Raw genomic sequence first — 12579 nt, forward strand, 5'->3', positions numbered from 1 at the left:
TAATACTTATCAATTGATATTCGAATTCATTTTTCGAAAAGTTAGAGGATGTGATTGATGTTTTTCTAGAATCTGTTCTTTCATCAACATACGATTAAGCATTCTGTGAAATTGATAAAATCGATTTGAATGAAACTGTGCACACGTCTTCGATATGGCAAACAATTATTTTGCGCTTTCTATCACGGATTTGACTCGAGAATAAATTTTAAGAAGGGCATACTCATTTTTTCGATGCTCTTTGCTCGAATCGTTGAATCTCGTTGTAGAAAATCAGTTTGGACACTCCAAAAATATATACACTGAAACAAAGTTGAATGTTTTTTTTTTCAAGAATTAGAAAATTAATCGAAAAAACAGAAAATTAAAATAAACACTTTATCCAACACCAAACTGTGAAATGTTTCAAAATGTTTATTTGAACTATTGTCACATTTTCCCATTGAAAAAAAAATGGTTTTTAATTCTTCAATGATCGTTTTTCCATTTAAAATAAACTTACTTTTCAATTTAGAAATCATTTTCGTCTCAAGTTTTACAGTTCGTCACGTTTCTGTATATTTATCCATCGATTCGTCTCAAAACATGATCACTATTTCACATGATTACACCACTTTTGAATGTTGGATGACTTCATAAATAGTAACTGTTCACTTGCCACTTGTTTAATTAACGATTAAAAACTTAAAAAATTACCCGACAAGCAATAAAAGTCTTTAAAAACATGAAATGATCAAATTTTTCACTTAATTCACTTGATTGCGCTTTGTTTTCATCTCATTTAGTATCGCAAGGTTGCCAAGTTTTCTCATAATGTTATAAAACAGAATTTTTTAATTCTTTAAATTGTCATTAACAAGTTTTATTTGGTATCCGTGACATTAGCTTAATTATATCATTGATATTGATATATCAATTATACTGTTTCGGCTCCGAATATTACCAGAAAGAGCGTGTTAAGTACTAATCAAATAACCATTGTGGCAAATCTAGTAGCACTGGTTTCATTCCGATATAGTCAACATAACGCTGTTAAATGTGTGTGCGTTTCATCGGCTATCCATCTGATATTTTCATATTTTTAAAAGGGCCATTCCAGATTAACCTTACAGTAAAATTTTAAACATAAAACGTGTGTGTTGCCTCACAGTTGGCATTGGGCCCTATTGAGAAAAATATTGACATTTTGAACCTAAGAGTGCCATAGTGCAATGTTTTATTTTGATTCCAATCGCTATTGCTAATTAATAGGACGAATATAAAACCAACGACGATGAAAGAACATCCATTGAGATGAAATTAGGAGCAGAGAAGCGAACACATCATAAGTTCAGTTTTGCCAATGACTGAGTGGAAACATATATTGGAGATGCCAAATGAATGAAAAACTTACTGAAAAAATGATTTTTTGGAAAAAGATACACTTAGAGACAGGACTGCGTTCTTATGCATTCCGTACATACGCGCTGCCATTTCGCTACCCTAAGCCAATTAATTTTCAAGAAATGTTAAACAATTGTGTGCTCAAGTATGTGAAGCAAGGCGAATGAATCAGCAATATGAAATATGTATAGTGATTTTAATGGCTGAATCGAGTTTTTTAGGCAACGTCCTTACAAGAGAGATAAAATAAGGAGACGTCGCCCCCGTCAGAGTGAGTGCGACGCGATCGGCCACTAGTCGCTTCGCAACGCATCTAGTTCACTCTGACATACTTGTCAGTTTAACACATGGATCAATAAGTCCCGAGACTAAAGCAGAGATGGCGCTCGTAGTAAACCAGTAACCACGTCTTTCTAGACGTTTCTAACCTTTGCTTGAAACGGGTTAAAAATTTTAAGTCGATCCGACCAGAAACAGCTGAGTTGTCGAGGTTGGAGTAAAGTCGTTTTGAAGTTTGTTTAAAAAATGAAAAAAAACGAGTTTCGTGTTTTGATAAAACATTGTTTTTCAATGAGTAAAAACACCGTGCAAGCGAAACAATGGATTGAAAAATGTTATCCGGACTCTTGTCCATCAAAAGCAACGATTTGTAGGTGGTTCGCCGAGTTTAAACGTGGTCGTACCGACACAAATGACGCGGAACGCTCGGGTAGACCTGTGGAAGCCGTTACACCGGAAAATGTGAGTGAAGTGACAAAAATTATAATGAAAGATCGTAAAGTGAAGCTCCGTGAGATTGCTGAGATGACACAGATATCATATGGAAGTGTATTTACCATCCTTCATGAAAAATTGAGCATGAAAAAGGTTTTTCCAAGTGGGTGCCGCGATTGCTTTCGATGGAACAAAATGCACCCTGCCACAAGTCGATTAAAACAATGGCGAAATTGAACGAATTGGGCTTTGATCTGCTTCCCCACCCAAACTCGTCAGATTTAGCCCCCAGTGACTACTGGCTCTTTTCTGATCTTAAAAAAATGCTCCAGGGAAAAAGATTTGGCTCAAATGAGGAGGTCATCGCTGAAACTGAAGCTTATTTTGAAGCGAAAGATAATTTTTTTATAAACATGTTATAGAAAAATTGGAAAAACGTTGGAACCATTGTATCACCCTAAAAGATGATTATGTTGATGAATAAAAAAAATTTTGCAAAAAAAATGTTGTTTCCATTGTTAGTCTCGGGACTTATTGATCCATGTGTTACTGCAAGAATCAAACGAACATTTCGGGCGATCTGTCAAGTTTCGCTTCACGTTCGGCGTTTCGGCGTGAAGGGTCTCGTGAACTACTGTCAAAGATACCGAAAATACTTGAATATTTTCTTGTCTTCAATCGTTCTTTTGAAGGAGAACCCATGCTTTCTACTAAACTCAGGCATATACATGGTAAGCAAGTTAAGGAGTGTATCGACAATAAGCTATCCACATACATTTGTGTTGTACGCATGTATTTGTGATGGTTTTTTTATGCTCAGATCACAGCATGCTGTGCGTATGGCTGTCAGCTTTCGTTTGTTTACTTGTTTGTGCGGTTGAAATTCTGCGATTCCAAAATGTCGCGAATTGAAAAGGAAGTGAAAATTAAGATTCTGGGGTATTACTATGCGAAAATTGGCGAAGCGGTTTGGAATTCATCATGCCAGTGTTAAAACCATTATTAATAAGTTTGGGGAACACTATTTTTTGGATGAGCTACCAGGAAGAGTCAGAAAACCCGGTTCTACCAATCCGAAACTGGACCAGAAAGTGGTATCTCTAATCATGAAAAACAAATCAATGTCAACACGTGATTCAGCCATAAAAGCAGGAACGAGTGTCGGAATGATCCAGCGGATCAAGAGGCGAAATCACCTGGAGACCTACAAGAAGCAGAAAATCTCGAAACAAAGTGTAGAACAGAAGAATCGAGCAGCAACAATGGGCCGGAAATTGTATAGATGCAGAAATCTATCGATCTGAGTGTCTCCAGAAGAGATTGCTGCCTTTACATACGAAGCATAGTACACCTCCACTGTTTTGGCCGGATTTAGCGTCGGCTCACTATGCCAAAATCACTCTCATTTGGTTTGCGGAAAAGTGTATTATCAAATTTCGTTGAGAAAAATAACAATCAACCAAAATGCCCTCAGCTTCGACCCATCGAACGTTACTGGGCAATCGTGAAGAGGGTCTTCAAGAAGACTGGTAAGGCAGCTGGGAACATGCGAGAATTCAAAAAAATTTGGGCTCAAGCGTCCAAAAAATGCGATGCAACACTTGTCCGGAACTTGATGAAGAGCGTTCGATCAGAAGTTCGAAAATTCGTGAAGGAATAACTTTAATTTCATCCGGTTTTCATTATGCTCAAGTTGAACCTCGGACAATCAATTTTTAGTTTGAATAAAATATCGTTTTTTATCATAATTTGAAAGAAAAAACCCTAGTGTTAATCAATCATAATTACTCATGATTCATAGTTCTAGTGTAATAGTAATCACTAACAATAACTATTGAATTAAGATATACTCAAAGCTGATAGATTCAAAAGTCCATTACGATGGAGCCAACAAAACGAGTGGTAAGTCCACTGCGCTCAATCACTGAAAATATTGCTGGTTCCTATGTGTCGGTAAGCGGTTCAAGTTGAACTGTTTTAGTTGCACTAAGCGGTTCAATTTGAAATGCTCTACAGTGACGAGTCTAAGACGAAACGTTTAGAAAAGTAAAAACTAAAATATGATTTTTCAGATTGAAAGCAATAAATTTACCCTGAGATGCTTTTCCCCTAGACGTAGCCGATGCCGAGATTTTCTGACGTGACATTCAAAGCACTCAGCCCTATATTGGTCCAGCACTAAAACATAAAAATTTCGAATTATATTTTTTGACAAAATCGCGAGCAATAACATCAATAATAGCTTGGTAATTCCAAGAGTTGTACTCAAACCGAAACAGAGAAAATAACGTCCATATTCAATGAAGCTGGTAAGCTTTTTTTAGATAACAATTTTTAACTCAGCGTCCTTTCGAAAAACGATCCGTTGGGCTATTGACCCATCGCGGTATCTAAACTCCTTGTTTGCATCATCCATTCCATTCCACTCGACGGTCCGTCATCTGCAGTCGCTACACATAATCCAGAATAAATCATTATACTTACATCAAATTGGCAAGATATACCCAGCACATCCCCTCATTTCAGACTATAAATGAAGAAAAATTACCAGCTAACGAAAATTATCATTTTCTGATCGCCATCGCGAAATGCACCCGTCCCCTTTCGCATCCCATTGTAGTGCACAGAAGCATCAGGAGCCGATAGCACCCATCAAATTTTTAAGCGAATTTTCGACGAGAAACGGATGTGAACGAAAATGGGAAAAATATCTCTACCCAGACATCAGCAAATTCGCTTCATTCGGCCGCCGCCATTTTTATCCAATAATTTCCCAAATATTTAATATTTCATCCCTTGCAATCAATGCTCATTGAATTTGATTGGTTCTCGGGCTTAAACGAAGTACTTGCACTGCACCGCGATATCAACTCCGTTCTTTATTTTTTCATTTTTTTTGCTTCTGTCCATTTCGTTCATCTCTCTTCGGAAGACGGAGCGGTTTTTCGTGGCACTTTTGATGCCCTTTCTTCGCTTCTGTGAGCACTGTTTCCCTTCTGGTCTGTTGTTTTCAATTTTTTTTTCTCACTACAACGCTCTTTAATATATGCTCTTAGTGCCCCCACCACCACTGCGCTCTTCAGCTTCCCCCTTGGATGCATGTATGATGATTACATCGTCGCTGCGGTCAAACAGCATACCACTCTGACACTGACCGGCTGCTGCTGCTGCTGCTTCTGCCGATGCACTTACAAAGGGGTGCTTATTCCCGTAGATGTTTGCTGTCTCACTCTGCTGCTGCCACGGTGTGGTACGTTTTTATGACGACTTATGCTGCGCCTCAATACGATCTACTATCCACGCTCCTTCTACCATCGATTGGTCCTGCAAAGGAACACAACGACGACGACGACGACGACGACGACGACGATGACGACGATGATGATGACGGCAAAGTGTGGGCACACACAAGTATTATCAAGAAGCACATTTCACGTTTCTGGCCGCCATCGCAATGTGCCCGGCAAGTAAAATGTAAAATGCACTTGCACTTACCCGCCCTTTCCAGCCAACTCCATTGCATACACCAATCAAAGATCTTCCTGATGGGCTGGTGCAGCACCAACCGGGGCACCAACCAGCACTCACTTCTTCTCAGCGCACAGGAGAAAAAATAAAAGTGCAAAATAATTCTTCGTCATTATAAACTTTTAATATTATACTTTATTGGATAGATAATCGATAAAACAAAAAAAAAAGAATGGAAAATATTAATTTTATGATAACATGTATCCACTTCCCTCTTTTCCATTTTTTTTTGCATCTCTTCCAATCCGATGCGCATGCTAGTCTAGCTGGCCCGGCAGTGTCGAATGATGGCAGCCAGTATACCGACATGAAGTGCTCGCGAAACGCAAAAATGGAGTATTGGACGTGCGTCTCTAGCTCATTTCTAGGAAGGGGGGAAGCTGAAGGTACAGGGTAAGACTGCCATCGATTTCGAGCTTGATGGGTGTACCTCTCTATTTGAGCTACTCGCCAACCAACAACAACAACAACGGATCCTCCCCCTTTACTCTGCACCGAGCACGGCCGGCGCAGAGAACTCTCCAAGTCCTCATTATTACTATGTGCAGCAGTCTTTTATGCCAGCAAAATATGAAAACTCGATGATGATGGCCAGGGCACGAAATGCATATCTGCCATGCCATTCGTGCGTTCAATATAAATGTACCCTCTCTCACGTATGAATGTACAACTCGCATACGTCGTATAAGACAATGCGATAAGATTTTCCCGGCAGCGCAATTAATAGAAGTGGTATGCGTTCCAAGAAGCTGGCTTATCCTGATGGAGTGTTGTTTTTTCCACGGTACACACCGCTATCAGAAATGGCCGCCGAAGACAGCAGCGGCTGCAGATACAAAACACGGAAACAGGTTGCAATCAAATGTTTGCAAAGTGGTTATGTTTTTATATGACACAATACCTACAGCTACAGCTTAGGTTTAGTTTTTTTTTGCTGCTCCCTCTGACAATGAGCAAACCTGAAGCTGTTGATTTTTCCCCCGACTGGAAGCTCAACTGCGGCACTTGCGAACGATTATTCATAATAGTTGGAAAAGTTTTTACAGCGTCAATCTGCTTTGAGGATATTATGGTTTTCTCTAAAAACCATCGTAAATTATCTTCGTTTAATCGATGTAACAGTACAGTACACAGTATCATGGTCACAGTAAATTAAATTGGATTTACTTTAATGATGCGCCATCACAGTGGTTCCAATCCTCACTGTTGGTAGTCAGGAAAACAAACGTCTTGACTTCTTTGCGCGATTTGTGTTAATCTTTTATAATTAGCAGAAAAAAACTAAGAAAACATACGGTTCTCGAAATATTTGATTTTTAGCGTGTATTGCACGAGCAAATCGTCAGTGGGGTGACGGATGCGCACTGCAACACGATTCTACAAGTAGGCATTGAATTTTTACAATAGACGAATTTCGCGACAAATCGTATTCGCAGTTGGCAGCAACACTCTCTCAGATTTGAATGAAACTTTCCCGGCACGTAGACTCTATCAAAAAAAGCCTCTTTGCATACTTTGTTTTTTTTTTTTCAAAATTGATCTTGACTGTCTTTTGAAAAGGGCCGCACTTTTTTAGCTAGTTTTTTTTTCAAATCGTTATTGTCGAAAAATGCAATTCATTCCAAAACTGTTTTACTAATGATTTTTATTAAAATCAATTTTTTCAAATTTTTAAATAAAATATAATTAACAAATTCGCTATTGAGTCCTTCACTGGAAGAAATGACTGCAAATTTGAAATCGATTCACATTTCCAGTTTTGAAAAATATTTGCCCCAAGATAGGTAAATATATTCATTATCAACCGCAAGATGGATAAAAACTAAAAAAACTTTAAAAAATAAATTAAACTTAACTGAAAGTCATGATCATCCAAAATTACAAAGGAAACTTAATTTGGAAGAAAATTACACAGAATACTCTATTGCTAGTTGTTCGATATTAACAGAAAGTGCAGAATTAGAAAAAGTTTTTGTTGGAAAAATTTCCTATTTTGGTACAACATTTCATTGAATTCGAAAATGGTGGTTTACCTTTTTTTATAAACATAAAAAATAGGTAATAGGTTTCGCTCAAACTTTAGAAAATTTTTCCGAAGCCTGGAGGGTGTCATATACCAATCGACTCAGCTCGACGAACTGAGCAAATGCCCGGGTGTGTCTGTATGTGTGTTGTCAACAAAGAGATCGAGATCTCAGAGCTGGCTGGACCGATTTTGATCAAACTAGTCTCAAATGAAAGGTCTCCCCATCACCTTGAACGCTATCGAATGGTTTTGAGATCGGGTGTTTAACAGAGATATCGATATTTTTATGTAAGCGACTTTTCGCCATATTCCAGTAGTAAAGACTGTACCAGAAAGTATGGACGCAACCAAAAACCGCTGCCATTTCGCTGAATCTGAATCTGTCAATTTTTATGGCAGCGTCCTGTTGTTTACACTCTTCTCTAACCACTTGTGCAGTTGTTAATTCGTTTTCATTAGTTTGTCTCATGGAATGCTTAATCGATTGTCACACGTTTAGATTGAAAGGAGTAATTTTAAGGCTTCGTACAAATCCTATCTGCGATTCGTTGTTTTAAATAAATTGTAACCAAAATTGTGGAATTATTTTAATTAATCATGAAAACTAAACCCAACAAAGAATATTCACGCGAAAAACACATGCTGATTGATTTAAAAAAAAAATCTCACTGCTAGGTGGATTAGGCACGTTTTTTCCCTAAATTTATCTATACTGTTTTTCGAAAATGGCTAGTTTGCGGTTTCTTTTTAAGTGGAATTTCAAAGTTTCGCGGTTCATTTTTTAACGCGTATTTCCGAAGTAACGCGGTTATTTTACACGAATTTCCGAAATTATGCAATTTTCATACGCTGATTTCCGAAACTACCAGCTTATGCGGATTTTCAAAGTAACGCGATGTTTTTTAAGGTGGACTTCCGAAGTTTCTAAAATAGTTCCGAAGTTTTTACACAGATTTCCAAAGTTACAAGGATTTCTACAGTTTTGTTTTTTTAGACGGATTTCCAAAGTTTCGCGGGTTTTTATTGCGGCTTTCCGAAGTTACGTAGTTTTTTTAAGCGGATTTCCGAAACTACTTATGCGAATTTTCAAAGTAACGCAATGTTTTTTAAGCGGACTTCCGAAGTTACGCAATTTGTTAATGCGGATTTCCGAAAATAGGCAAATTTTTCAAGCGGATTTCGAAATTATGCGATTTTCTTATGCGGATTTCCGAAAATAAGTGTTTTTTTACACGGATTTCCAAAGTTTCGGTGGTTTTTCATGCGGATTTCCGAAGTTACGTAGTTTTTTTACGCGGATTTCCGAAATTACAAGATATTCCTATGCGAATTTTCAAAGTAACGCGATGTTTTTTAAGCGGACTTCTGAAGTTACGCAATTTGTTAAAGCGGATTTCCGAAAATACGCAGATTTTTCACACGGATTTCCGAAATTATGCGATTTTCTTATGCGGATTTCCGAAAATAAGCGGTTTTTACGAAGTTACGCAGTGCTTTTTACACGGATTTCCAAAGTTACGAGGATTTCTAAAGTTTGGTTTTTTAAACGGATTTCCAAAGTTTCGCAGGTTTTCTTATGCGGATTTCCGAAGTTAAGTAGTTGAACGACCGTAACTAGGTTAAAACCGGGTATAAATAAACGATATAATAATAATAATAATAAGTTGCGTAGTTTTTTTACACAGATTTTCGAAGTTTTGCAGATATCCAAAGTTACTTAGTTTTTGCGCGAATTTCCAAAGTTACGTTTTGTATTTTTTTCGTGGAAAAATATTGAGAAATAAATCGGTGAAAAGAGGAGAGGACGTGTTTTAGAAATCATGATTTGCGGTGACACTACAATTTTCCACGAAAATATCCGCCATTTTCCCAAGTAGCACCAGTAACTTATTCATAGAAAAATATAAAATAAAACATATGCGACATAATGGTCACATGAAAAACACAACGAAATAAACCGAACTATGATGGTGTCAACGAAGTCAAAATAATGTTACGAATTCACATTTCATCAAACTATGCTACAATAAGTTCCAACGTGATTTTTTGGTAACCCGATTCCTAAGATATAGTCACGGTTAAAAATGATTCATATCATAAGGAATAACTCATCATTTTGCTCATCATAAGTAATAGGCATGATCTCATAAGAATAACCGTGTTCGCATTGATTGTTTTTGGTTGCCAACTGGTCACCGTAACGAAATCAGACAATGAAAAAGTAACACACTACCAGATAAAACTAAGTAATGGTTTCATATCGATTGCCGTGGTCGTTGTAATTCAAAAAAGAAAACCAAATACAGTGCCAAAAGTTTGAGTCTCCGTACATTTTGCCGGGTAATAATATTAAATCAATAAGTTGAGAATAATTTCTCAATATAAAAAATGGTATAGTTGAACCTGTGCTAATATGAAGAGTAACTGGAATTATGAATTCTGTCCGGTATTTGTGCGAAACAAGCTTTGTTTGTGTTTTTTGGAAAGTATCTTCTCTCTACCAGAGAATACTTGAACGCTTTGTCACGACAGTATATGGTAGGAAAACTTATTCAACTGGCAGCCATTACAATCAATGAATACAATATTTATTAGATTTTACAAAATGCATTTTTGTTTTTCATTACGTGTGGTAAACTGTTTTAACTTTAATCGATGAAACACTAATAATAATTACCAATAAAAATTCTTTTCTAATACATTTTGACTTTTTAGCTCCAAATTTCATATGATGGGATTGAAAATATGAACATTAATTTTATGTCGATGTTCTTAAACCTAACATATCGATGTCGCGAACGTTTTCAATAAGGACCCACACAACTTCACCCTAAATATCGAATAGCATAATGAGTTTACACATTCTTCAGTTCAATATATATTGTAGTTTTGATTATCGGGTGAAAATATTTGGTCATAATAAAAAAAAACTCAACAAATTGTAACTTTACTGTTTCCTGAGACTGTGACTGATATAAAATCAAATCTAATATTCGTTACTGACAACTTGTTTGGCAACCCTCAATAAGTGGCACAAGCTCCGCCTCTTACGCTTTTCATGTTACATAGCAGTTATCATGCATGTTTCTGTCTTCAACTTATTCTATGAATTTGTTTCATATAAGCTACAGTCATTGAAGTGTAATAACGTGTGCTACTTGGGTTGTAGCTGTAAAACCTCCCCAAAGTAACAAAAAACGAAAAGAAAAACGTTAGGGTAAGGTTTTTTTTGTATGTAGAAAGTGTGTGCAAATTTGAAAACAATTGGAGAAGTTTGTTCCTACTTATTTGTTAGAAATAAATCTACGGATGCTAAAATTAACAGCCAGTTCTTTTTTACAGTAGACATAAAGGCTCTATCTTAAGGATAAAGTAAGTGCCAACACATTTGACCACCGAATCAATCCAAATTCAAACTCCGTCGCACGAAGAGTGCAAGTATAGTAAGGAGTGTATCGAAAAGTAATTAGCAACATTGATTATTGAATAAAAAAGCGAAAAAACATATTTTAACATCAGTTTTCGATATATTGTAGAAAAATTACATTTTTATGCATTTCACTGATTATATTGAAGAAAATCCTAGTTTCTGTGAAACGCTCGCACTTTGGACTTGACACGAAAAGTGCCGCTTGACAATTGCCCAATACCTTTCAATTGGCCGAAGGATCCGGGCGGTTCGGTGGGTTGATGTCTTTTTCCACGAATTGTACATTATTTTTTGACAACCACTGTAGAACGGAGTTGGCGTAGTAGGCTGAAGTCAAATCCGCCAGAAGAGAGGAGGAGCCTTATGCTTTCTGTACAGTGGCAGCATTCTCTTCTTCAAACATTCTTCTTCGTACACCTTGGCGTTAATTGTGCCCTTCGTGAAGAAAATCGACGACCGCAAACCACAGGTACAAATTGCTTGCCAGACCAATACCTTCTGCCCAAACCTTTCCATCGCCACCGTGGTGTCAGCGTCGTCCAGGTCCTGGTACACCGATTTCGTATAATATTGCGTTCCGGGCAGCGCTCGAAAGTCTTCCTTGGCGTAGGTTTCGTCGTCGATCAGGATGCATCCGTCTTTATTCTGTAGAATCCGGTTATACAGTTTTCGCGCTCTTGTTCTGGCCTGAACTTGCTGTTCCAGGGACTTTTTCGGCACCTTCTGTTTCTTTTAAGTTTTCAGGGAGTTCCGAACTTTAATCCGTTGAATCATCCCGATGCTGGTGTTGAACTGCTTGGCCAAATCCCGCGTCGACGCCGATGGGTTTTTTTCTGATGTACTCAACCACTTTTAAGTCCCGGTCGGGCTGGCTGGGACCCGTTTTCCTACCGGATCGGGGCAAATCCTTCATGGAAAGGGTCTTACCGAACTTCTCGATAATATTTTTGACACTGGTGTGGTGCACTTTCACCCGTTTTGCCATTTCGTTGTACGTGACACCACTTTCTGAGTACCAAGTGTGCAGAATTTTCTTTCGCGTTTCCGGATCAATTCAACTCATCATTGAAACGATAAACCGCACCGAAACCAATCGATTGCGCAGCTGTTATTGACATGTAAACAAACATGTCACCGCAAAACACGCTGCAAAAAATTAAGCCATTTCAGAGTAATAACTGTTTGAATGTTGCTAACTACTTATCGATACACTCCTTAATTAAATAGCAGATCTCCCACTAACAAACCTAAAGTGTTCTCATGATTTTCTCTCCTCTTTTTTGACCCGATATACTATTTAGGTCTCCTATCAGGTTATGTTCTCTTGACTTGGGAAAAATCTCATCACAAAAAAAAAGCATTATTATAGACTTTCAGTAGACAAGATAAAATTACTGGATTTTTTTTTACAAATTTTCTTTGCCGTTATTTCATTTAGCAGTTTTGTTTTTCAATCTATTTTTCGTTGGATTCTGATGAAAGCTAAGCCTAAATTGAA

The 12579-nt window shown here is 37.5% G+C and overlaps 1 protein-coding gene across 1 annotated transcript in view; it reads left to right on the forward strand.

Moving 5' to 3' along the window:
* The window catches only part of LOC131431299 (protein dachsous), a 234053-nt gene that overhangs the window by 155351 nt on the left and 66123 nt on the right, over positions 1-12579 (forward strand). The window lies entirely within an intron of this gene.

This window comes from Malaya genurostris, chromosome 2, assembly GCF_030247185.1.
Source record: "Malaya genurostris strain Urasoe2022 chromosome 2, Malgen_1.1, whole genome shotgun sequence".
Lineage (NCBI taxonomy): Eukaryota > Metazoa > Arthropoda > Insecta > Diptera > Culicidae > Malaya > Malaya genurostris.